At 47.0% G+C, this 26,088-nt stretch overlaps 1 protein-coding gene across 1 annotated transcript in view; it reads left to right on the top strand.

Annotated features, from left to right (window-relative positions):
- Positions 1–14,382: 14,382 nt before the first annotated feature.
- C5 (complement C5) overlaps positions 14,383–26,088 on the top strand; it is a 478,994-nt gene continuing 467,288 nt past the window's right edge. The window contains exon 1 of the mRNA XM_069609527.1: positions 14,383–14,551. The gene's annotated coding sequence lies outside the window, so the exon portion shown is untranslated. The remainder of the gene's footprint in view (positions 14,552–26,088) is intronic.

Genomic DNA, 26,088 nt, shown 5'->3' on the forward strand with positions numbered 1-26,088 from the left:
ACAAATACATCACCGACAAAATCCAAAGGTTGCAAAATAATGCCCTAAGAGCAGCCCTAAATATCCCCAATAGAGAGCACATCTCCAAATTCAGAAGAGATGCCATTGGTTAAACATAAAGGACAGGATCCTTCTCAAAACAGCCTCACTTACATCTGAGTGTCTGAACAACATAGCACCACCTTATCTCTCATAGAGAATAAACAGGAGAACCTGCACACGACCACTGAGATCGACCAATGCTCACCTCTTAGAGATTCCCAGATTTAAACGAACCACAGCTGGTGGCTCCAGCTTCCCTGTCAAAGCAGCATTAGCATGGAAGGCACTGCCACAACACATCAGAATTGAACAACCGTACACCAAATTCAGTCGTAACATGCTGAACTGGTTACACACAAATGATCGTTAATATGTAGTACAGTACCTGACACCTACCACCCTAAGGTTGCTACACGGCCAGCTGGCCGCCCGTGTGTCAGTCCTGACCATCTACCACACTGACTAACCTGTTACCTCCTATACGATTTGACTGTCTTATGTAAGATGTAACCTCCTGCACCACGCCATCACTGTAACTTGCTAGTGGTTGCAAATTATACCTTTGTATGCCTGTATCCGTCCACTGCCTGTAACTAAGCTTAAGTATACATGTACTGCTTTTCTTTGCACCCAGCTACCCTAGGGTTTTGCGTGCATTACCAAATAACTGAACAAACAAACACACTATTTCAGCCTTTCATCTTTCCGAAGAAGATAAATGGGTACTGACTTCAGTATACATTTATCGACATGCAAATATGCAGCATGTACAGCGCTTTGAAGAAAGTGTTTTGTGCAGCCATTTTGCAGGCTCAGCCTGTGGTGGGATACTAGAGCAGACCTGATCGCCAGGCTTGACTCTGACTTGCCCCTACCCCTGCAATCTCTGGCTCCCCCACCACTAGACCTTCTTCCTCTCTAAGGTTGTAGTTGAGCTCAGTTGGCTCACTACATTTCCTCCCTAAGTCATAAATGAGCCTGGTTGGCTCACCACTGTTCCACTCACTGCTGTTGTACTGCCCTCTATCCCCTCACTGGGTCCTCTACCACCTTCTTCTTCCACCGCACTGGCTCCTTTGCCATCTACTACCTCTATCTCCTCGCTGGCTCCTCTGTCACCTCCTTCTTCCACTGCACTGGCTCCTTTGCATCTACTACCTCTCTGGCCCCTCTGCCACCCCCTCCTCCCACCTCTCTGGTTCCTCGGCCACCTCCTCCCTCCACATCGGCTCCTCTGCCACTTCCTATGGGCATTCCTCTCTCCTGTACCCCTCCATGGTAATCTTTCAAAAGTGGCAACCTGCTCCATGTAGCTACTTTCAACACTTGCTCTGCTATAAAACACTCCTCTGATATCTGTCATCTCCTTGAACTACAGGACCTAGATGTTTTTGATTTTGCAAGATCCTCTCCAAGCCCAGGCCCAAAAGGCCCAGAGGTGGAGTGGCCCAGATATTTTCTGAGTGGACCCCTGCTTCTATCACCCCCCCCACTCAGACCTATTCCTCCTTTGAATAACTGATATGCATGCTCTCTTTCTCTCCTGGCCTTGGCCACCATCTACTAGCCACCTCATGTACTGATCACTCTCTCCTCTCACTTGATGCTTTCCTCCCCTTTAGCACTGGCCCAACCTGCACTCCTGACTGTAACTGCACTGGTCATCTTGCTACCCTCTGATCTCGGGCCCAGGTCCCTTCCCCCACCAGCTGCACTCCTGCACTGCCTCCCGGGCAACTCCTTGTGGCTGTTTCTGTATACCTACAGTTCCCCTGTTACATTTCTGATTCAGCACTTTTTTTTGGTTTGAGACACATCTGATGCAGGAAGTTCGTTGTCTCTGTCTTCCCTCTGTTCCCCCTCCCTTGCCTCGTCGCGCTTTGAAACACTTGTGTATAGGCGAGTCATAAATGCCATATCATATCACTGCCTCCGACCTTCAAAGTAATCCGGCCCATGAAAAAAGGCTCTCTATCTCTCCTGGCCTCTCTCTGACCTTGGCCACCATCTACTAGCCACCTCATGGACTGATCACTCTCTTCTCTCCTCTCACTTGAAGATATTCTCTCCTTTAGCACTGGCGCACCCTGCACTGCCTCTGACCTTCAAAGTCATCCGACCCATGAATAGCTGGTATGTAGGCTCTCTTTCTCTCCTGGCCCCTCTCTGATCTTGGCCACTATCTCACCACCCCACTCTCATGGACTGATCACTCTCTTCTCTCCTCTCACTTGAAGCTTTCCTCTCCTTTAGCACTGGCACACCCTGTACTTCCTCCGACCTTCAAAGTCATCCGACCCATGAAAAAAGTGTTAGTGGCTGCCTTTGCCTCCACCTACTCTCCTCCTCCTGCTCTTGCAGTGGACTCCCACCCTGATATTGCCCTCTTTAACTTTCACCTTTCCATCTCCAACACTCTTGACATTCGTGCCCCTCCCACGAGGGTCTGACTGAAACCTGCCAAAAAGTGCAACTCCTGGTACGACTCTGACCTGGATGACCTTAAACGCATGTGCAGGGCAGCGGAACAGAAATGGGGATCTTCAGGCGCACCGTCTGACAAACTGGCCTGCCGTCTTCTGCAAAGGCAATATAGACTCTGCATCCAATCCAAGAAATGAGTCCATATTTAAGCATGCATCTCTGCGGCATCCAACAACACAGCCAAACTTTTCAAAGTCTGTAGGGAACTGGCCAATCCTACTGCAGCCTCTTCCTCTACCACACCAACCCAGGCCCTTCGCCACCAAAACACAGGACATCCTGTCTTCTCTCTCCTCTGCACCCAATCATGCACAAGCATCCCCTTGCCCCCCTCAGCCTCCACCACCACTACCCTTCTCTCCTCCCTCTCCCCTGTCACACCTGAGGAGGTCTCTAGACAAGTCTGGTCTATGAAAGCCTCCTCCCCCTCCAAAACCATTAAGGACAACATTGACTCGCTAGCACCAGCCTTGGAAGACCTCTGCAACCTCTCCTTCGCAACTGGAGTCTTCCCCACTTCTCTCAAGCACTCTCTTGTGCACCATCTGCTCAAAGACCCCTCTGCTAACCCTACTATTCCGGCTAACTATCGCCCCATCTCCATCACTCCTTCCCTTGGCAAACTCCTGGAGTTGTTGGCTATCTCTCAGCTTACCCTCCACACTGAATCTGTTGGTTGTCTCCATGACCATCAGTCTGGCTTTGAACATCCAGAGGCACAGAAACTGCTCTTCTGAACACCCACGAAGAACTCTCTCAAACCTTGACTTTAACTCTCCCTCTGTCCTCATTCTTCTTGACCTTGCCTCTGCTTTCGGTACGGTAAACCACAACATCCTGATCTCCCATCTCCGTGAGACCCTGGGCATAACTGACCAAGCCCTGGCGTGGCTTGCATCCTTTCTCCTGACCTTCCCTCCCAGTAGAACTCAGTTCCTTTCTCTCTCCTGCCACTCTCTCTACTTGTGGTGTCCCCCATGGATCTAATGTATCCCCCTGGTCTTTCAATGTCTACATGGCCCCTTTGACTCATATTATATCTGCCTTCACCTCCAACTTTCAGTGTTATGCGGATGACAAACATCTCTCTATTAGGCTACCTTCTGCCTCTTCCTCCTCCTCGCTCATCCCGGATTGTCTGTACGCAATTCAGTCCTGGTGTACTGCGAATGATCTCTGCCTTAATGCCGGCAAGACAGAGATCGTCCTCATGGGGACCCCTGCTCCTGTTTTCACACTTTCACTGTGGCCGACCACCCTTGGTCCTGCACCCTCACCCACTAGTGAGGCAAAAAACCTGCGGGTCATCTTCAACTGTACTCTCTCCTCTCTTCTCACATCTCAGACCTGTCCAAAAAGTCCCACAACCAGCTGCACCTCCTCAGAGGTATTCTACCTTTTCTCACCTTCTCCCAGAGGCTCACTGCCTCCAGAGCCCTGGTTCTCTCTAGATGGGACTATTGCAACAGTCTCTTTCTCAATCTTCCTACCTCTACTCTTCAACCTCTTCAACTTATCCAGAACAGAATCGCAAGACTTATCCTTGGCCTCAAGCCCAGGGCCCGCATCTCTCCAGCACTAAAATCCCTCCACTGGCTCCCTCTGGCTGCAAGGATCAAGTTCAAGTCCCTCTGCATAGTCCACAAGGCTTCCTGGGGTCGGGGCCCCTACTATCTATAACACTCTCTTCCTAAATACTCTCCTTCCAGATCCCTCTGCTCGATCTCCTCCAACTCTCTGCGGGTGAGCCGTTATTCCAAACAGAGATTTGGGGGTAGATCTTTCCCTCTGGAACAGCCTACCTGCCTCACTCCGTTTTGAGCCAGACCTCCTTAAGTTCCGGAAACTCCTCTTCTCTTCCTCTTTCTATCTCCCTCTACCCTGCTAACCTCCTACCCCCTCTCTCCTGATTTCCCTCCTTCATCTCATCCCCAACCTGTTCAGTCAGCTGATTGGTCGACCTGGTGCACCTCCAGAGCCTCACAGGTCCCAGGCGCCCCCGCCAATCCTGCACTTGCCTCCGGGCCTCTGCACTCTGCCTTGCACTACTGCACCCGGAATACGTTCCATTAGAGTGGCACCCACTCTGCACTTAATCCTGGCCCCTGCTGAACTGGGCGCACCCCACCCCTCTTCATCGCACTTATGTCTGCGCACTTGCACAACCTTGAATGTACTAGGCTTGGCATGTGAGTCTGTCATGTCCTCCTCTATCTCCCCTCCCTAGCTGGCTGTGCCTTCATGCATAGGTGCATTGTTTACCAACCTTTTGTCTTGTATGTTTCTCCCCCCTATACTATTTATTGCTGTTAGATCATTCAGAATCTTCAAGGCATAAGAATGACGACGATATCCCCTTGTACCCTTCCTGCCTTGAAGCACCTTGAAACACTTCACTTGTGCATAAGCACTTTACAAATAAACAATTACAATTACCTGGCCAGGTCACCCTCTTCCTCTCTGAATGGGCCAACCTCACTTCCTCTCTCCTTTCTTCTTCCTCTCAGCTTCTCCTCCTTGAGGATCTCAACATCCACCTGGACTCCCCAGACCCATCCTCTGGGCTCTTCCGCCACCTCTGTAACTCTCTCTCCCTCCCCATCCTACCCTCTGGTCTGACACAGCCAGACACACCCTGAATGTTCTCATCTCTTCAGACATCCCCCTCTCTAATCCACTTACTACTCCACTCTCCTGGACTGATCACTTTCTTCTCACTTGAAACTTCCTGTCCTCTAGGCAAAGCCCCACCCAGCACTGCCACCTTCCTTAGCGTTCATTCGACCTACAAAACAAGTGTCAGTGGTCGCCCTTGCCTCCCTCTACTCTCCCCCTCCTACTCCTGCGACTGACTCCCACTCTGACACTGCCCTTTCCAACCTTCACCTTGTTATCTCTAACACTCTTGATATCCTTCCCACTGTAATGAGAATCAGCCTGAGGCCTGCCGCCAAGTGCAACTCTTGGTCTGACTCTGACCTGGCCGCTCTGAAAAGCAAGTGCAGAGTAGCTGAGCGTAATGGGAAGCTCCGGGCACATCTTCGGACAAACTGGCCTGCCGCCTGCTCCAAAGGCAATACAGAGTCTCCATCTTCACTAAAAAGAGGGTCCATATTCAAGCCTGCATCTCTGCAGCCTCTAATGACACCGCCAAACATTTCAGAATCTGCAAGGAGCTGGCCAATTCTACTGCAGTCCCCACCTCTTCTACACCCACCGAGGCCCTCTGAAAGGCTCTGGCGTCTCACTTCACCACTAAAACCGAGGACATCCTGTCTCCACTCTCCTCTGCTTCTCATCTCTCTCCCTCTTTCTCTCTCTCAGGCCCCCCTTGGCCATACCCCTCCCCTCCTTCTCTCCTCCCTTTCTCCGATACCACCTGATGATGTTTCTAGACAAGTCCGGTCTATGAAAGTGTCATCCAAACAGACGACCCCTTGCTCCTCTAGAACCATTAGGGACAACATAGTTTGTCTCGCTCCAGCCTTGGCCGATTTCTGTAATCACTCCTTCGCCACTGGATCTTTCCCCTCTCTTCTTAAGAAATCCCTTGTGCACCTGCTACTAAAAAAGCCTTCTGACGACTCCTCCCATCTGGCTAACCATTACCCGATCTCTAGCACTCCTTTCCTGGGCAAACTCCTATAGAAGATGGCTATCTCACAGCTAACCCTCCATGCTGAATCTGTTGGTTGTCTCCCTGACCATCAGTCTGGCTTCAGAGTAACCAGATGCTCGGAAACTGCTCTCCTGAACACCTATGAAGATCTGCTCTTACCCGGACTCCAGTACTCACTCTCTCTTCATCCTCCTTCACCTTTCATCTGCATTTGACACGGTCAACCACGCAATCCTGATCACCGACTCCTCTAGATCATGGGCATCATGGAACAGGCTCTGGAATGGCTGACCTCATTCCTCTTGGACTGACGGTCCCAGCTTGGGTCCTTTCTCTCCACCACCTCTCTCTCCACATGTGGTGTTCACCAGGGCTCTATCCTCTCACCATGGCTCTTCAATGTCTATCTGGCCGCTTTGGCCCTCCTGATCTCTACCTTCTCCTCAAACTTTCAGTGTTATGCGGATGACACACTGCTCTCTCTCAGGATACCCTCATCACCTTGCGTATTCCTCACTGTCTATCTGCTATTCAGGCATGGTGCGACCTCCAACGATCTCTGCCTTAATGCCAGTAAGACAGAGAGCCTCCTTATTGGGACCCCTGCTCCCGCTTTTCCTCTCTCTCTCTGGCTGCCCTCCTGGGGCCCTCTCCCCTCACCCTCTTTTGAGGCAAAAACCTTGGGGTCATCTACGACTCCGCTCTCTCGTTCTCTCCCCAACTCAGGGACCTTTCCAAGAAGGCCCACTTCCAGCTGCACCTCCTCAGAGGTATTCTCCCTTTTCTCGACTCCCCCAGAAGCTCACTGTCTCCAGAGCCCTGGACTACTGCAACAGCCTCTTCCTCAATCTGCCAAGCTCTACTCTTCACCCTCGGCACCTTATCCAGAACAGGACCGCAAGACTTGTCCTTAGCCTCAAGCCCCAGGGACCGCATCTCTCTGGCCCTAAAATCCCACCACTGGCTCCCGGTGGCTGCAAGGATCAAGTTCAAGACCCTCTGCATTGTCCACAATGCTTTTTGGGGCAGTGGACCTCACTATCTTCGACCCTCTCTTCTTAAATACCTTCTTTCTAGAGCTTCTCCAAGCAGAGTAAAATAGTGTTTGCAACTTAAACGCAATCTTTACAGCGAGCTCATTAATATTGGCTGTAGGTATTATGAACTGAGATGTCCAAGCAGAGGGAAGATCTCTCTCCTCTGCAGGCACTCCCTGCCTCTCTCCATCTTGAGCGGATCTCCTTAAGTTCCGGAGCTCCTGAAAGACCTTCCTTTTCTCCTCTTCTTTGCCCCTGCTAGCCTACCCTTGGTCCTGTTCCTCCTACTCTGTTGACTGGCTGCTTGGTGCCCCTTGAATCTTAAAGGGCACCAGGCTCCCCACCCCCAGACCAGTTGATTTCGAACAGTTTGCCACGAACAATTACCTGTCGAACAAACTACTGCACCATTTACGCTACAACATTGCCCTTCAGTAATGTGCAGGTCACCTTGTGACTTGTCTAGGTATAAGGTATCCTGAACGTTTCTCAAAGTCGTTCGAGTAAAAAAAAAAAAATCCACAACGCATGTGTTACGTGTATTCATTTTTAATAATCGGTCGCAAAAGAGAAATTATTTTAATTGTATTGGTAAAAGGATCTCCAGTGACTCGGACAAGACATGCGTTTGTGTTTGTGATGACATGATGTATTTCAGATGTTTTTCGGCCCTGATTGTTAATTCCTCATGAAAACGGATCAATACAGACTACCAAAAAAAAGCATCTCCAGTTTTTCCATGTACGTATGAGCAGTTCACACAATCCTGTCTTTTTATTTGCATTACAGTACTTAGAGAGCTGCCTTTCCCTTGGAAAAACTACAAGTTGCAGCAGGCAAACTAAAGACAAGAACTGAATTAACTGTTCACAACCAACATGGGATAATTTGAGATCTCTGAACACTGATTTAGTATGTGTGATTTCTTCCATAAAATACCACTCTTAACTAGCCAAAGGAGCCTGTGTGTGGTGGTTTCCAAAGGCCCTTTGATGTTTTGTCCCAAACTCGTAAGGTAAAAGGCCAGTGGATGGAGCCAAGGCTGCACATAGGCAAATCAGGCCGCACTTGGCATTTGATTGACGCATGTCTGCACACGAGCCTGAATCTGGGAGACGGTGACTATCTGAAATATGACTTTGTTCCTAGCATAAGGGGGAAGCATTTGGCCACACGAGGCTGCCTGTGGCATATCATGACAGTTCATGTGCATTGCATGTCTATGCAAGGCTGCTTCTCGCATATTGATGGCTGCACCTAACATATGTGGCTGTACTTGGCATAAGGGAGACCTGTGAGTTTACATATAGCTTGTCTGCAGAAGTCCCCTGTCTGAACATGGGGGTCGTCAATGGGTGTTCAAAGGTGCCAGGGGCCACCCCGAGCTAGTGGTATTTAAGGGGGATCCCCTGACCACTCCAACTGGGTCCCTCCACCAAGGCAGGGGCAGTCACTGGAGAGTATGCACCCTTCCAATTCTTATAGACACACCTGGGGAATAGTGCAAACAGTGTTCACCCCTCCACTGCTTCTACTGATACACAGAGACCCCAAGGAGCAGGCTCCTGGGGCATTCACCCCCTCACTAGATATGCTGCCCAACAGGAGCCCAACGGGGCCGGCTGATAGTCAGGAGCCCAAAAGGGTAGCCACAGGGATGATCACCCCCAACTCCCATGCTTAAAATGCATATTCTTGAGAAGGGAAGTTATAGAGGTCCCCTTGCCACCCTATAAATACCAGGGACCTCTATGAAGAGAGGGGGGATAGATCTCATCCACGAAGAGACTCCTCCTCTTTAGTGGACTTTACTGGGATTGCCATTCCAGATTACTAAACAGACCCAAACATCCAGTATTGGAAAAGAAGCCCCCCCTTTAAGAAAACAAAGCTGTATCAGTTCATAGTCCCAGACAAGTGGGTGAATATATTTTGTTCCCCCGAACTGGTGCTGTAGAAGCCCTCTCACACATTGGGTCACCCATGTATAACCCACTGAAGTCCTGTGGTAGCAAATTTGCACATTTGTACGGAAGAGATTATCTGTGCAGAAAGGCATAGGCAGGCACAAGTGATCCACAGTCTCCCAGCATCAAAGGGATTAGCAATTTACAAATGTACTATGAGGAAGTGAGTGAGAATACCTTAGACCCTTTTCAATATTACTGGATGGCTTGTAGACTCCTGATCCGCCCAGAAGGGGAGGTGTGGGAAGTCCCAATCTCATACACAGGTTTTCCAGAGGGTGGGGGGAGCATCCTTGTCTGACCGTGGCCCCGCTAAAATCCAAGATGGCGGGTGGCCTTCATGTAACCTCAGAGCAGCCCTCTTCTAAGCCAGATGATCACTCACCCATAATCCAATCATAAGAGGCACACACCTTAATACACAGATGTCCTCTATATCCCTGGACACCTCCCAGGTGGAGCAGGGTCTTTCCTATAAATGTTAGCCAGATCCATCTCGAAGGGAGCAGTGATGGAGTAGGATTTGAAGGAAGGTTTTTGGGGGATAGTGGGCGTCAGAAAGGCGTATTGCGGGAGGACAGGAGGAGAGCACAGGAGAGAGACTTTGAAGGAGGCTGGAGAAAGATATAGTTACCATGTTCTGCTCTGTTATGATTTGTTATGTTATGTTGCTGGCAAAGGAGGATAGCTCAGGGGCAACGTGCTCGCCTTGGAAGCAAGACAACACGAAGCACCGGGTCCGCGCTTAGAAACCTGTGGGTATTAAGCGCGCTATAAATAGCCTAGCATTTCATACCAGTATTTATACCATGCTCTGCTGCCATTTGCATGGTCTGTAGGTGCTTTGGGGGATCTAAAACAAAGGGGATGGGTGATGTTGAGGTTAAGGGTGCTAAAAGGAAAAATGCAAGATACATTTGCTGCTGTGTTGATGTGTGCAGACTGAAGGAACCCAGAAAAGGAGGAGAGGTCTTGGGAATTGGAGGAGGTAGATCATCGGGAGACCAAGATAAATGAGCAGAGGTTGAAGCAAGAGTTAGTTACCATAAGACGAAGGAGAGTTGTTGGGAGAAGAAAAGCCGTCAGAGGAAGAGAGAAAGTTGAGAGAAGGTTAGAGGAAGTTTATGAAGGAGGTTGGTTGGAAAACTTACATGAAGAAAGAGAGTTGTTATCCTAGAAGAGCTGTGAAGAGACTGGGGGAAGGTTGGTGTTATCCAAGAAGAGAGAGGGCGGGAATGTTGGAAGCAGAGAACCAGCAGACGAGGAGTAAGAAGGAGGCGAAAGCCCTTAGTACCAGTGGCAGAGGGAGAGAAACTAGAGGGGAAATGTAACAAATATACCCGTGGATGAGGGAGGAGAACACGTACCTCTTGTAGAGTTAGAGATAAAGAAGGTTCTGGTGGCTCAGAGCTTTCCAGGATAGAATTTAGATCTGGTGGGAGAAGGTACAGGACCGTGCAATGTTGCTGGGGAACATTTCTTAGGTAGGGCCAGAGAGGGGGTACCTTAGGGAGGATGAACTCAGAGCAGAGAGTGGTTCAGCTGATAGAGAACCTGCTGAGCCTTACTCTGGGAGTGGTAACAACAAATCCTGAACTGAAGACGTAGAGCCACCATCTATACCTTCCTTAAGAGTTCTTTCAGTTTTTCACCAAGCCAAGAACAAGTTGGCCACAGAGACCTGAGCGACATTCTCAATTGACAAGGGCTAGAGAAAGAATGTGACACCCACAACCCGAAAACAAAGTCCAGGGTCATTGATTGCATATTCAAGCAGTACCAGACCAAGGTATCTCATTGGACCTTCATAGGTTTGATCTTTGCTGAGAGACTGGCATGAAAAGTGAAGTGGTCCCAGAGAGGGGTCCCAACTGAAACAAGCTGAATTTAAGTGTCTTATTTCTTACCACTGCTACTTCTGAGTTATTTCCTACACTTACCTTACCAAACTCAAGTTATTCTCTGTAGAGACTCTCAGAGATGTCTCCAAGAAATCCCCTACACGCAAGTATGATTCAAGAGTTTTTATTAAGAATTGCAAGAGGAACAAACGAAGGGCTGCCCCTCTCTTTCTCGTCTCCCCATGGCATCCCTTCACTTTAGCCCAGACTTCTCAATCCTAAAGATGGTCACTAAAGACCTGTTACCTTCACTATCTGACGATGGGTGGGGCCCTAAAGGCAACTGCCGTATATATCTTAATCCCTCTGGGGTCTTCTATGGTGATCCTAGCCTGGTGCCCCACAAGACGTATGACAGTTTGTGATGCAGGAAATGGCGCCTTCCAACCGCCCAGGTATTACTTGCTCTTGCCCATCTCATGCTCTCGTATTCTTCACCCTGATGTTCTATCCTTCCTTTCCCTCCATTCTGCCCTCTCCCCTTCCCTCCTCCTCCCTCTCTTTATTTCCTCTCCCTCTCTCGCCTGTCCCTCCAATGTTATTCTTTCTCATGTCTATTCACATTCTTCCCCTACTCTCCATTACTCTCACTCCCCTATACTCGACTCTCCCCTCCACTATTCTCCACTCCCTGTACTTTCTACTTCCATCCACTCACACTGCTCACCACTACCCTACTATTCACTAAACACCCCTCCCACTACTCTCTACTGTCACTACTCCTCTCCACTCCTGCTACTCTGCACTCTGCACAATTCTCCACCCATCCTTCTCTCTTACTCACCCTCTTTTCACTCTCCCAGTTACACTTCCAACTCAATCCCACTTACTCCTCTCTTCTTCCCTATAGTCTCACTCACTCAACTCACTCACCATGCACCCACACTTGCACCCTAGAAAGGATTTCTCTCACAAACCAATACCTCATCTTGCACATGATCTCTGTCAGTCTCTTCCATACTCTACTCCACTGTCCTTCCACCTCCAGGTCTCTCGGTCCGCCTTCTCCTCCCTTGTCCTCACCTAACAAATTACACTCTACCATTCTGTGTATCCCGTTTTAACCTCCTCCTCCCCCTTGCATTAGCTCTTGGCTGGTTCCATGGGCCAATCCCTGCCCCCTTTTCAGCCATGAGCCCACCTGTGCTTCACAGTGGTAGACTAGTACAGTAGTTGTCAGTCCCAGAGCTTGCTGCCCATAATACAGAAGCATCCTGATTTCTTCACTGGCTCTGTATTCATCCCTGCATCTCTCACAAGTGGGTTGAATACTCTCTTCTTCACGCTAAGGACTTCTGGGCTTGGTAGTTCTAAAATGGAAGAGAAAGAACAATTGCCAGCATAGGATAAGTTAGGTATGGGGGGATTGCCAGTGGTACTTTGAAATTGTAACCACATCTGGGGGGAACAGAGACTACCAAGTTCCTCATCCACCAATGGGCAGTATTGGCTCTGGGAAACACCCTATAAGGCCACCTGTCCCAGGTTTGGAGGAGTCCCAATACCCTTTGACATGGTTCCTGACCCTGTCACAAGACTTAATAAAAAACATTAAATTGACATGTGGCTAGTCTTGACTTTCCCACTCGGTGCACTCTGTGACATTTGCGACAAGACTACATGGGCATATGAGGCAGTGCTTTGCATATGATGGCCGTACCTGGGTGTGTAAGGCCGCCTCTCTCATAGGATAGATGTACCTGGCATCAGTGCTTAATTTGTAAGAAAATAAGTGCCAGGGCCCAGATGTCTTCTAGCACGCCTTTGACACACCAGGGTGCTCCATATAGTGTCAACATATTTGGGGTTTAAGCTGAAACTCCCCCGGTTCATTGAAGGGGATGAATGATCTGACCCTAGCAGTGTCGACATTTATTAGATGTGGCTCGAAATAACAAATGTTTAAGTTTTTCTTTAAAACACATCAACATAAACATTTTGTTATAATTCTGTCAGTGGCAAGTGGAACATATTGACCATCTAACCACAGACAAAAGAGCAGACATGCTTTCCTCCTATGGTGAATTGATGGACAAATACAGGCAAAACCATTACTGAACTAATGACATTTCATGTCAAACACTGCAGTGAGGTCTTCTTGTTTAGGTTGATCCTGGTGACAGGCACTCCATTTCGACACTGGCCTTTACACTGACTGTGTCCCTGTGTTGGGGCTGCTCACTGGTGTCTGTCCTGTGTTGCCAACTCACCCTGCTGCGGCAGTGCTGCTGGGTATTAATGTAGAGAATCTGCACCAATGTTATGCAGGCTGAGTGGAGCAATGTGCAGGCATGGCTAGCATGAGAGACTTGCATTGTCACCTTTCAACTCATTGTTATTCATGAAAATGGATAATAAGCCATGACCTGGCAAACTAGGCTACACTGTTGTTGATTGTTTTGCTACTACGACTGACAATTAAAATAATAAAGTTGCCAAAATACCACAACTTAATCAAACTGGGCTCATAAATATGTGTCAGGGCTGCGAAATAAGTGCCATGGCTGAGCCCTGGCAAACACACCCACAAATCAACCACTGCCTGTCATATAAAGCTGTACATGGAAGAGTAAAGGTGTATCTGCTCTTATGTGGCTGTGCGTTGCATTTTATGGCAGAACATGGCCACATAGGGCTGAACATTATTACAGTACCTGCCCATGTGAGACTGGATTAGGTCTACAATGACGATAGCTGACATTAAATGCTATAAATTGCTCATTGGCAACTGCACTGGAATGAAAGCTGTGTCCTTGGGCTATGATGTCTCGACAGTGTGTTGTGATGAATCATGTGGAGTCATCACTGATTCCCCAGCAAAGGCCTCTTCGTATGTGGCCAGGGAACGGCAGCTGTTACCTGATCCTGACCCTCGGTGGTATTATGAGGGAGGATCACATGGGAGGAGACGACTGTCAGGGGGAGGCATGGGTGTAGGACATGGGTGGCACGGGGGACAAATCCCCCCCACAATCTTAAGTGCAGGGATACAGTAGCATTCATCCCCCCCAGTTTGTGCTGCTCTGCAGCAGCATGTGCCATGTGCACTGATGCGTGCAAACTTCAGACTCTGAAGTGACTCTGAAGTTTGCACGCAGCAGGTGCAGGCCCAGCCGGGTGGATTCTATCCATTCCATTCACAACAACATTGGGGGAGGGGGAGAGGAGGAGAACGACGCAGGACCACGAGCAAGAGTTGTTGACAACACCTCTAGCTCGTGCAATTCTCTCCTCCCCACCCCCGGGGAATGCGGCACGTGCCAGCCAAGCCCTGCCTGGAGGGCGCAGTGCACTGCTGCGCAGCCTGCCAGCCTCCTCCTCCTCACCTTCCAGAAGCCAGCAATAGCAGCAGGCAGCCGCAGCAACGCGTGCTGCTAGGCTTCGAGTGTGTGAGCCTGAGGTGAGAGTCATTTAGACTGCTCCCTGCCTCCTGCTGCGATGCCGACGCCCGTAGCTGGAAGAGTGAACAAATCACCCCCTGAAACTACCAGCTGCACAGAGGTATTCTTCCTTTCTGACTGTCCCTGCTCACTGAACCGCCTCGTGTTTCAACCACTCGCTTCCCTGCTCTCTGGTTTAGACGCTAGTGATCCTGTGTCCTTTCCCTTCCTCTCACCTGCCTTCTCTCTTCCAGCTGCCTTCTTCCTTCATGTCATCGCGTCGGTTTTGGTAAATAATTCTGGAAGGTTTCCAACAACTCACAGCCACATTATGCATTTAGTTTCTGTGCTTTTTGAAAATTTGAATCCTGATGTATTTCTAACACTTCCTGTTGTTAGAAACACACAAGGCAGGATCAAAATGTATTGAATCGGAAGGAAAAAAACTGGTAAATGGAAATGCTCAAAATGCATTAAAAAGGCAAAATCCAGCCTGTAAACTTGAAGGCAGGATTACCACCTCTTGATAGGCCAAGAGACAAAAAAATGAGCTCCAACAGACGCAAAAGTGCTCAGAATGCATTGAAAAATCCATTATTCAGCATACAGCCTGTAAACTACTAGTGAGGAACAAAACGTATTGAAACGTTCCAAAGACCAACAAAAACAGCTTCAAAATACACCCTTCCCTTGCGTTTTGGTAACTGAGAATTCTGGTGGATTCCCATTTTGTATTGGGTTTCCATGCTTTGTTACTTCGAATACTGATATATTTAGCAACTATTCTCCCACAAGGCAAGATGAAAATGTACGGCTGTTTACAGGCTTTTTCACTGATGAAATCTTCAATGCATTTTAAGCTTTTCTGAGTGTTACCATCTGTTAATCCATTCAACACGTGTGCATACTCCCTTGTAGTTTTCAGGCTGGATATTGAATGATGACATTTTCAATGCATTTTGAGCGTGTAAGTGTTTTTCAGAGCTAGTTTGTCCCTCTCTCCTCCTATGCGTCTAAAGGCTAGTTTTTCACTGATGACACTTTGAATGCATTTTGAGCACTAGGTCTTGCTCTGGAGCTGTTTTTTCCCCCACTGAATCTTTCAATACATTTTGATCCTGCCTTGCGTTTAGAGGCTGGATCTTGAATGATGACATTTTCAAAGCATTTTGAGCATTTATGTTTGTTTCGGAGCTAGGTTTTCCTCGTTGAACCTCTCAACATGAACTGGTTTTTACTTCCATTGAAACAGAATGCATTTTGATCCTGCCTTTCAACGAAAGAAACAACCTGGATGGGCTGACAAAACGCTGCCACTCCACTATTGAACGGCCCCAGGCTTGCTGGCTGCCACATAGGACAAGTAGATTTGGAGGAACATGCCCTTGATTGTGATTCAGCTGTGGTGGGGGCAAGTTTGAAATAGTCGCGGGTAATGTGTATGCCTGCCCCGTTCCTAGTCCGTAAGAAGCGCTTGAAGGACAAGGTGATTTGATAAGACACGCAAAGTGGTTTTATCCAAATGCAATGTATCATCGGGTTTTGCCACAGGTCACCTAACAGGTAGAACAATCAACATATTACAATGAAAGGATTACATGGGGTGCCCGTGGAGAAGGGGTTTGGGCATGTTTTCAGGTGCATTATAGGAGTTGTAGTTCACGCTCAAGAGAGAGGCGCACACTGCATTTTGCAGAGGACAAGAGGTTGGGGGGGCCTGAATTGAATGGAATGGGTTTGGTCGTGCTGGGGGGCTGTCAGTTAATAATTATATGTGCAGTATAATAACAGAAATGAATGGAAGGAGCACGATGGGTGAGCCAAGGGTGGTAGGTCTGCGGGTAGTAGGATGGTATCTCCTATTGCGGCAATGGACGTAATTCCTCTTTAATAATCAGGTGTTAGGAGTGCTGGAAGGGTTCCAGTGTCCTCAAGTTTCAGTGTTCGAGTGAAGGAGAGTTTCAGTTTCCAGCAAGGAAGGAACATTGTGTCATGGTCAAAGTACAGGAGGTGAACATATGAGGAAGGAGTTTTAGTTCGTAATAGGGATGGGGGGTCTGTAATTGGTACGGCGTGTAGCCATTTTTCATTTCTTTAGGACAAATGGCCACATGCGTGCAGGGGTGGGCAAACGCCTTTATCCACGGAAGAGCACAAATGGTTCCTATGCACACAATGAGCAGCCAGTGGAAGAGTGGGGTGGAGGGGTTGGGGTCACAGGCCATAAAATTGCTCTGGGTAGCGGTCTCTGTGCCGCGCATTCCTGTGTTATAGGCCCCTGTGGGATTGTATGTGGGCGCTGTGCAGGGTTGCTTTAAAATACATATATTGAGCTTAAATTGGGTACGGTTATGGTGAAATGTAATGTTGGGCAATTGAAAGTCCCCACGTAACCACAGAGGGTTGGTCACCGAAACCACAATACATAAATAAAAAAAGCAAAGTCCCAAGGTGTCCCCTGTCCTCCCCAGTTTTATGGGTCTCCTACGCCCCTGGGGAGAGGTGGTGACCCCATTAGGAGAGACGTGGTATTCTTCTATTACTAGAGAAGAAAACCTCATACATTTTAAGTCATTGGTGACATGTTGTCACTATATAAATCCCTCTCATTGTCAAACCCAGAAAAACCTTCTTGGAAATCACTCTAGTCAAGATAACATTCATACCTCACACACATTTAACATAAACCTAACATCTGCTGTTTCCCAATGTTTTCTTAAGTAAAAACTCTGAACAATGTCACTATAGAAATCTTAGAAATTATGTGAATTCCAACTCCCATAAAGCCCCAAGTATTGAGACAAGGAAGAAGTGTGAGGAGTAAATGCAGATTGAAGAAAACTCCAATCTGAATGTGCAGACTATTTGTTTTGAAAGATCACAAGTGTGCTGGACATTTAAAAATGCTGTCCGCACTTGAACTGCAGAGAGAGCAGGAGAAGGAAGCGGTATGAAAAAGGACTGCACTGGAGAAGACTGAGAGGGCAGACAATTCCTGAAGGCAGCCTGCAATCCCCAGAGCTACTAACCAGCATGGCACGAGACCTGGAGAGATGCTGCAGGTACAGCTGAAGGACTGTCAGAACACCGCCAGCAGAGCTAGCGGATACACGGTCAAGTTGAAAGGCAGAGGTCTTTTGTCCCGGTCGCGGAGAGAAGCCGACGGGTCCGCTGGAAGATGTAGGCAGAGCTGGAGCAAGGTCTGCAGAGCTACGGAGGCTGCGCCAGAGAGGTGGCTTTACCGCAACGACGTGCCATAGGTCAGGGATGCTACAAATCACTGCTGAGTCCGCCCAAAGCCATAGGTGGCTCTGGGGCAATCCGACTGGCATGTCAGCCAGCAAAACATATAGGAATATTTGCATAGCAAACAAATGAGGTGCAAAAGCAGAACTTGAACAAGTCTCCATATATGGAAGGCCAGTATGGAGAAAGTTGGAGCAAGTATAACCCTAAGCAAATAAATGTTAAAGAAATAAGCACAGCAGCAGAATTTGAACAAGTCCCCATATATGGGATATCAATGTGGGGAAAGTTGGAACAAGTCATACCTCAATCAAATAGAAACACAGTAAAGTGATATAAATGTGTAATGTTAAAAGACATTGAATCTGAGAAGACATCCTGGTGAAAGGAACACACCCGGCAGTGAACATTTGGGGGTGGGGAGATACCTGGCAGAGAACTATACAAAAAGAGTAAAAGCGGGCGGATCCAGCTTCCCCTATCTAGCGCCCACTCACTGGAATGCCCTACCTCCCACTATCCGAGGGGAGGCCTCCCTCACCACCTTCCGCAAAACTCTGAAAACTACCCTCTTCACATAAGACCCGACACACCAGCACGAATACTTATCATATATGTTGTAATATACGTCCCAATGCAATATATGTAACAACAGTATGATATCTTGTAGTATTCATAATGTGTTATCAATCGCTTTCATGCCTGTACCATGTAACTAAGTTATTGCAAGTAACAGCGCCTCAATGCCCCTGGGCTTCTTGCGCGCTATATAAATATAAATAAATAAATAAATATACCAGGGGATGTTCATAACCCAAAAAGGGGATTCCTGGCAGGAGAGTATACCATGTAATCCTGAGGATATTGAAACTGAAAAAGTCCCGGTGAAAGGAACACACCAGGCAATGGACATTTGGGGGGAGATACCTAGCACAGAAGTATACCAGGGGATGTTCATAAACCAAAAGGGGATTCCTGGCAGGAGAGTATACCAGTTAATCCACTCAAAGTTCGTAGCAAGATATCTGGCAGCGGAGTATACCAGGGTATCTGAAGAGTCTACAAGAGGATTCCTGGCAGTGGAGTATACCAGGAGGTCCATCAAAGTTGTACAAAGAAACACACTTATTTTACAAAGCACATGGTAAAAGAGGATTCCTGGCAGGGGAGTGTACTAGGAGGTCCATCAAAGTTGTATAACCCTTTAAGTGCCAAGGACGAGGCATCTCGTCCTTGGGATTACCTCCCCAGTGCACATGGTTAAGAAGTATACATACAACAATTTTGACATCCTGAAGGAACTATTGTCTAAAAGAAATATGTTTGCCATTGTTATGGAATTATTGTTTGAAAGAGACACTTTTGCCATACTCAAGGAACTATAGTTTGAAAGAGACATTTTTGCCCTCCTAAATGAATTAATATTTGAAAGAGACATTTTTGCTATCTTAAAGGAACTGTTGTTTGAAAGATACATTTGCCATCCTCAAGAAATTGTTAATTGAAAGAGACACTTTCGCCATCCTCCCTAAATATTCAGGGGAAGGGAACCACCCTCTGGATCCAAGGACGTTTTACTGGAGAAAACTGCTTCTATTGGATTTATTTATTCATTTGTTTTGATTATGAACACCTTTTGCCAAGCATAAGGTAAAAGATATTTCCTTGCACACTTAGTTGATAATTTTTAGCATGAGGGTCAGATTAGTATCTTTTGGAAATAGGAACAGTTTATACATTTTGACGACTTGACTAGACTGATCCTAGGTAGGGAAAGAGAGACCTTCATCCAACCTTTTTGTTGTTAACAAAGATGTTTGATGTTGAGAATATTACAACTTTGTGTCTGCCTCCCAATTCTGACCCCTCACAGTGTTCCCCTGGCATATACTGGCTCCACCTATGCATATTAAGAAGCATATTATTTCATATATTTTCTGTAACTATAGTGGACTTATTTTCTGCTTTCGTGCCTACTGCGATTGTCGGTTTTTAACCTTTGCAATGCCACTTCCGCTGATGTTACCAGGGTTTGAAGATAATGTGATGTCAGTTCATATTTATTTATTTTATTTATTTTACATTTGTATTGCGCTCTAAACCCTTAGGCATCAAGGCGCAGCTTACATGGAGAAATAACAGAACATTATGCAAAGCAGGCTGTAGAATAATGTTGTAGAAGAAGACATGGCTTGTTTTGGCCATGTGACTTAGGTGAAGAGCCAAGTTTTCAAATGCTTCCAGAAGATCCAATAGTATTGTTCGTCTCTCCGCGAGGGGAGGAGAGCGTTTCACAGTTTTGCTGCCAAGACTGGGAAGCTCGATCCGCCCACTCTTGATAGACAGATTTTGGGGAGCATAAGCCTGTTGGCATATGCAGTTCTGGTTGGTCTTGTGGACAGGGCTCTTGTGAATCTCAGAGCAAGATATGGTGGGGGGGGGGCATTATGGAGATGCATTTGTGGGTGATAGAGTATTGAAAAGATTATTTTTTGAATTGGAAGCCAATGAGCGTTTCTTCTCGCTGTGGTTATGTGGTCTCGTTAGGGAATGTTGACTGCTGAGCGTTGTTTTGGATCACTGATGTCATCATGAGTGTGGAGTCAGCTCTTCCACCCTGGCATTTTTATGAATCAAAGTCCCTGCTCCATACTCCATAAAGGTTCAAGAATGTCACAATTAAATGGGACCTCTCACACAGGACAAGGTTATGATTTACTTCAAACACTCATGTGAACTGCAGTGTTCTGCAGCGACTGAATCCCGCAATCATCCACCAGGGCAGCTTCCCACACATGCTTATAGCTCTTCTATCCTTTTCTGCAGGACAGAAGATCAGCAAACTGGTGCAATGTGCCGGATGAAGCTTGCGTTTACTTAAACACCAAACCTACTGTGTCCTAAATCCTGAAAAAAACGAAAGGATCTGCACATCCAGCCCTATTATTCCCGCCAGCAAAGCATTCCAAAACAGAGCTTGTCACCTCCTCTTCCATGAAGTGTCTTCAGCAGTGCATGAACCAATAGGGAGGTAGAGGCGAGGGCGGGAGATCGGTGCTACTCTGTTGCCCTTACTTATACCGTTGCCTGCAACTGCAAACTGTCCCAATGCGATCAAGTGCACCTTTATCCAGTCCTGGCTATTTATCCAACAGCACTTTATGGGATTGGACTTGGAGGTTCATATGGGACTGGGTGATCTGAGCTCCACTGTTTCCTCCACTGGTTACTTGTAGATCCATTGCTGATCCATTGCTGACAATTGCCCTCCCTCTCTTGTTGTTAGATCCCCACTCCCTAACCTTTTTATCCGCCCTATGACTTGTAAAGCTCTCTGTTGCTTCTCGAAGCTAGATTCACGCTTAATAAATACCCCAATAAAAATAATATTAAGTATAATATCTATGATGTAAATTCAGAACTGCATGCCCGATATAGCAAACTGCTGTCGGATTAAAAGATATGGCTAGAGGAACATGACCTTCATGACATGGGGCCAATTTGAATCCATGGACCCCCTTAGTCAAGGTTGGTCAACAGAAAGGCAGTGACCAAACCAGTGATCCTATCAGTGATCCTATGTCCTGATCTGACAGGCAGCCCCACTGCCCGGAAATCACAGCCTAACTGAACACAAACAGGACCTTTGATCCATAGCCTTTTTCTGGCTCTGTCACCTGAACCTGTGTCCTTGGCAAATTTTCTTTTATAAAGGCAACACCAGAGGGGCCATACTTAACTGCATTATTTGTTTCAACTTGTGGAATGTTGTGTAATATTTGTTTGTGCAAGCCGCCCCCGCAGAAAGAGTGCAATGAAGGGGTAAAGATCACCTGAAAACCTTGCTGGGAAATCTTCCCTTTCCTAATAAATGAAAGACGGTAGTAGTTGAAGTACTTTTTTTTTAACCCATTCCAGTGCATCTTTGTTTTTTTTTTTAATGAATGGCGCACTACTGACACAGGCATGTATTTCACCTTTTATATTTGCCCACAGCTCAAAGGAGTTACATGCAAACAAATTAAAAAATACCATTTACAAAATTCTAAAAAGAAAGAATATGTTTATTTTACTTTTTTGAGGCCACTTCAAAGCGGTTATCCACCTTACGGGTGGCATCTTGGTTGAAGTCTGGCCTTCTGGTGATTGGCTTCCGTGAATATTTGATCGGCGATCAGTTATTGTATCTTCAGTTTGCAGGAAAGCGATCAGGGGAGTGCCCTGTGCTTGTCTGGGATGGGGTGGTTCTGGTCAGGGCTGACATTGGCTGAAAGATATTCTTCTGTTCCCATTCCACAAAAGCTATTAGCACGTACATATGAGGTGGTTGCCAGTCCAAGCAGAAGCCCGCAACGAGGGACTGCAGCTAGCCCAACCATGCACTGCCATGAGTATCCCCTCTCACCAGCTCAGAGTGGAGGAAATGGACTGTGGTTGTCTCTGGTAATGCCCAAGAGGGAGTCAATATCATTCAACTCATCCCTTGGACCTGAACGGCCACAACATCCACTCTGCGTGTCTTGCACTGTTTACCAGGGGTTTTATCTGTGAAGTACAAGCTGGCCCTTGTGGCTTTAAATACGTTCCATTTACAAAGGTCAGGCAATATATTAACAACCATTATCTGCCCAGGTCAGGCTCCCCGGGCTGGATGTGGGTGCGTGTAAAGTGAAAGCACATTGAATATCCCGTCTGAATTTAACCGCAGTTATAGGCCTGAACTATAAGTCATTTGCTAGTTTAGAACATCTTAGGAAGCCTAAAAGGTTAAAGTCTGGAGTGCTCCAAGCAGCACTAGTAGCAGCAGTAACATTTATTTATAAAGTGCATACACTGTATCAAGACGTGATACAAATTAGACATATAAACAGTACAAATATAAAACATGGACACAAGACACAATAAAACTACGTCATTAGTATTATTATTAGTATATTAGGGTATTTTTTTTAGCGCAGACCTAGCTTTGGTAAGCAACAGAGCTCTTTACAATCATAGGGGGAGTAACATCGTTAGGGAAGCAGAGAAACAAGGGATTGTGGATCTAACAACAGGAGAGGGCGGGCAATAGTCAGCAATGGATCTACAAGTAACCAGGGAAGGAAATGTGGGGATCAGATCACCCAATCTCAGGTAAGGTGGGGAGTGGATGCTGTATGGACATAGGTGTTAGGGAGGTGCCATTGTCAAGATGTGGACTCCCGAGTGGACTAAATACCTCAGTCCCCAAGCACCAGTCAGGGAGGTCAAAGCCACTCGCTAACCAGTTATTGGGGCCACAGGTGAACTAGGACTGCACCACCAGATTCTCAGGCAGTCTGAAAGGAAGAACAATGTTAGGACACAATATTATGAAGAACAACAGAGTACGAAGACAGGTAATTAACCTACCTAACTGGGCATCAGTAGTGGAACGAAAGAAGGGAGGGAAAAAACCCAGGAGCAGGGAACCCCTCCCCTCAGGTGATGAAATGCACAGGATGGAAAAGTCAAATGTTCCAGCAGCAACTTCCAGGGAAGTCATCTGGGTAGAAAAATCCAAAGTCCAAAGTTCATTTTGAAGACAGAAGAGAGTCTAGGTCGCCAGTACACAAGGCAAGTCCAGTAACAATCCAAGAGGAAAATTCCAGGGTCAAAAAACCAAAAACCAGGGAATATCCAAAATGCAATCCAGTAGAAGCAATGAGCAACTGATGTTTGGGCCTTTTATAGCTACTTCCTGGTAATTCAGCCACGTGACATTGTGCTGGTCACGTGACCAGGAGAACTAGTATGTCGAGCGTCCAGGAGACGCTATGGCAACCTCCAATGATATCGCACTATGCGCTGTGACCGCACAACCCCAGGCGAGCTGCCGAAAACACCACTGCCACGGTGGGGTGTTGGGGGAGGGCAACGCGAGAAATCCATGGTGCCACAGAGACCCCCGTGGGCATGGCGGCGAGACCACAAGGTGGTTCTGGAGTCAGCACAGAAGCGGGAGCGTGGTAGGAGCCCAATTCCGGGACCGCGGACAATGTAAGTTCCTGACAGCCATCCCTTGAAGAGGAGGGTCTTGAGCTCCTTCCTGAACTGTAGAAGAGAAAGGGTGAGTTGGATGTTGATGGGGAGGAGGTTCCAAAGTCTTGGGGCATAGACAGAGTAGGTATGTCTTCTGTTTTTTTCCTTCCTGCATCCTCAGAGTTCAAGTCTGCATACGTCTTTACTTCTGGTGGATCGTAGGCCTTCGGAGATGCTGAGTTTCTCAGTGATGTAACTTTGGGATTTCAGGTGCACAGCTTTGTATATGATGCAGCAGGATTTGAAAATAATAGGGGCTTGCAGCAGGCGCCAGTGCAGTTCGATGAGGTTTGGGGTGATGTGGTTGAATTTGTGGAGTCCTTTTGAGTCATGCTGCAGCATGGAGGACACATATTAGGGCACTCATGGTAGTTGCCGGACAGGCCTTCCAAAAGGGCATTGCCACCATCCAGGTGGAAGAGGACCAAGGCTTGGACAGCAGATCTGAAGTTGTTTTCTGAGATTAAGGGCTTTATTTTTCACAGGAGAGAAAGTTGGTACCAAGCTTTTTGTGTCTTCCTTGCTATGTGCTGTTTGAAAGAGAGATGTCTGTCAGTGTCAAACCCAAGGGCCTTGGTACAAGCGGCCAGCTAGGGTGTGAAGCCCTCAAGGTACATAATAGAGAGCCATGTCTTGATGTCCGCATGTTCAGTGCTGTTGGTCAGCAGTAGGCATCCTATCCTGGCGGGTTTGAGCTTCAGGTAAGCAGTGGGCATCCACGACTTGATAAATGAGAGGCAGGCCTTGAGCCTGTGGATGTCTTAGATGGAGGATATCTTGATGTAGAGCTGTGTATCATCTGTGTATTGGTGGATGTGGATGTTGTATGGAGCATGGAGGGTTGGAAGCAGCTCTATGTAAAGATTGAAGATCACAGGGGAGAGGATGGATCCTTGGGGAACTCCACAGCGATGTAGTTTGTCGGTGAGTGTTTGGTGGTCTACTGTGTCAAATGCTGCTGAGAGGTCAAGGAGAACCAGGAGGCAAGGATGACCATCATCAAGGATTTTAATGGCATTGTTGATCACATTGATGGTAGCTGTTTCTGTGCTGCAGATTGGTAGGACTGCAGTAGGTTTTATTTATTTATGTATTTATTTATTGTATATTTATAATGTGCCTATACAGAAAAATGTGTTTCAAGGTGCAACAAGACAAAAGAGAGGGGGGGAACGGGGATGAGGTATAACAAAAACGGTCCTACAGGTTTGTTGGCTTCAACTCATCAAAGGATGTAGGCTCTGGCGTACCCAACAGAAACACTACCATAAGACAGGTTTAAGGAACATCAAAAGCAACCATGTGCTGCTTGAGTCAAGTGGAAGCTTATTCCATAAGGTACATCGTCGGGTGCAAATCCATCTGCTCCCATAACGGGTTTTGGTATGTTTACCTACTGCCAATATGTCCTTAGAGCTAGACCTAAAGGAGTAATTTGGCAAATAAGGTAGGGCCATATTGATGAGGTAACGAGGGGCAGCACCATGGACAATCTTCCAAAACTGCATCAAGACTCTCATCTCAATTTGGGGCTCCACAGGTAACCAGTGCAAGGAACTTCTTACCTCTGAGACATGATCGAACATTCTTAAACCGTAGATCAACCATACTGTGCGGTTTACCACTGCCTCAGCTTTGAGGAGGATTTTCTTTGAGATACCCAAATAGATAGATAGGTAATATTAGACTTGTGATAAAAAGACTGCTTGAACCAAGATTTTAATATGTTATTTGACAAGAAGGTTGACACAGCTAGTAATAGTATAGAGATGAAAGTGCCCAGTTTTAGCCACCACATCTACCTGTTTAGCAAACGACAATTGGTAGTCGAAAATAATGCCCAGATTCCTGACCGAATCAACAGGTAAGGGAGAAACTTCAAGCCTAGTAGGCCATACAAAAGATAGACGGGTATGCCATACCCGCCCTAGCAATAACATTTCAGTTTTTTCTCCATTTAATCATAAAATAAATTCTGCATCCAGCATTTACAGTGCCTAAGCATTCTTTCACCACTTGACTTTCATTGGAGTTGCTATGAAGGTCAACCAAAATATGGGTGTCATCAGCATATAACTGACAAATCAACCCTTTCTCCTCTATCAATTGAGCCAAAGGATACATATAGACATTAAAGAGTAGAAAGGACAATGCCGAGCCCTGCGGTACAACGCAGAGTATAGCATAGCTAGTGTAGACAAAATTTCCCATCAGAACTTTCTGTTTTTGATCTTTTAGGAAATAATTCTGCCGGGCCAAGGCAGTGCCTGAAATGTTCATTACCTTCTCTAGGTGTTGCAAAAGAATACTGTGCTCCACAGTATCGAATTCCATGGAGAGGTCCAGAAGGAT

This window comes from Ambystoma mexicanum, chromosome 8 (genome assembly GCF_040938575.1).
Source record: "Ambystoma mexicanum isolate Mex_15411 chromosome 8, UKY_AmexF1_1, whole genome shotgun sequence".
Classification (NCBI taxonomy): domain Eukaryota; kingdom Metazoa; phylum Chordata; class Amphibia; order Caudata; family Ambystomatidae; genus Ambystoma; species Ambystoma mexicanum.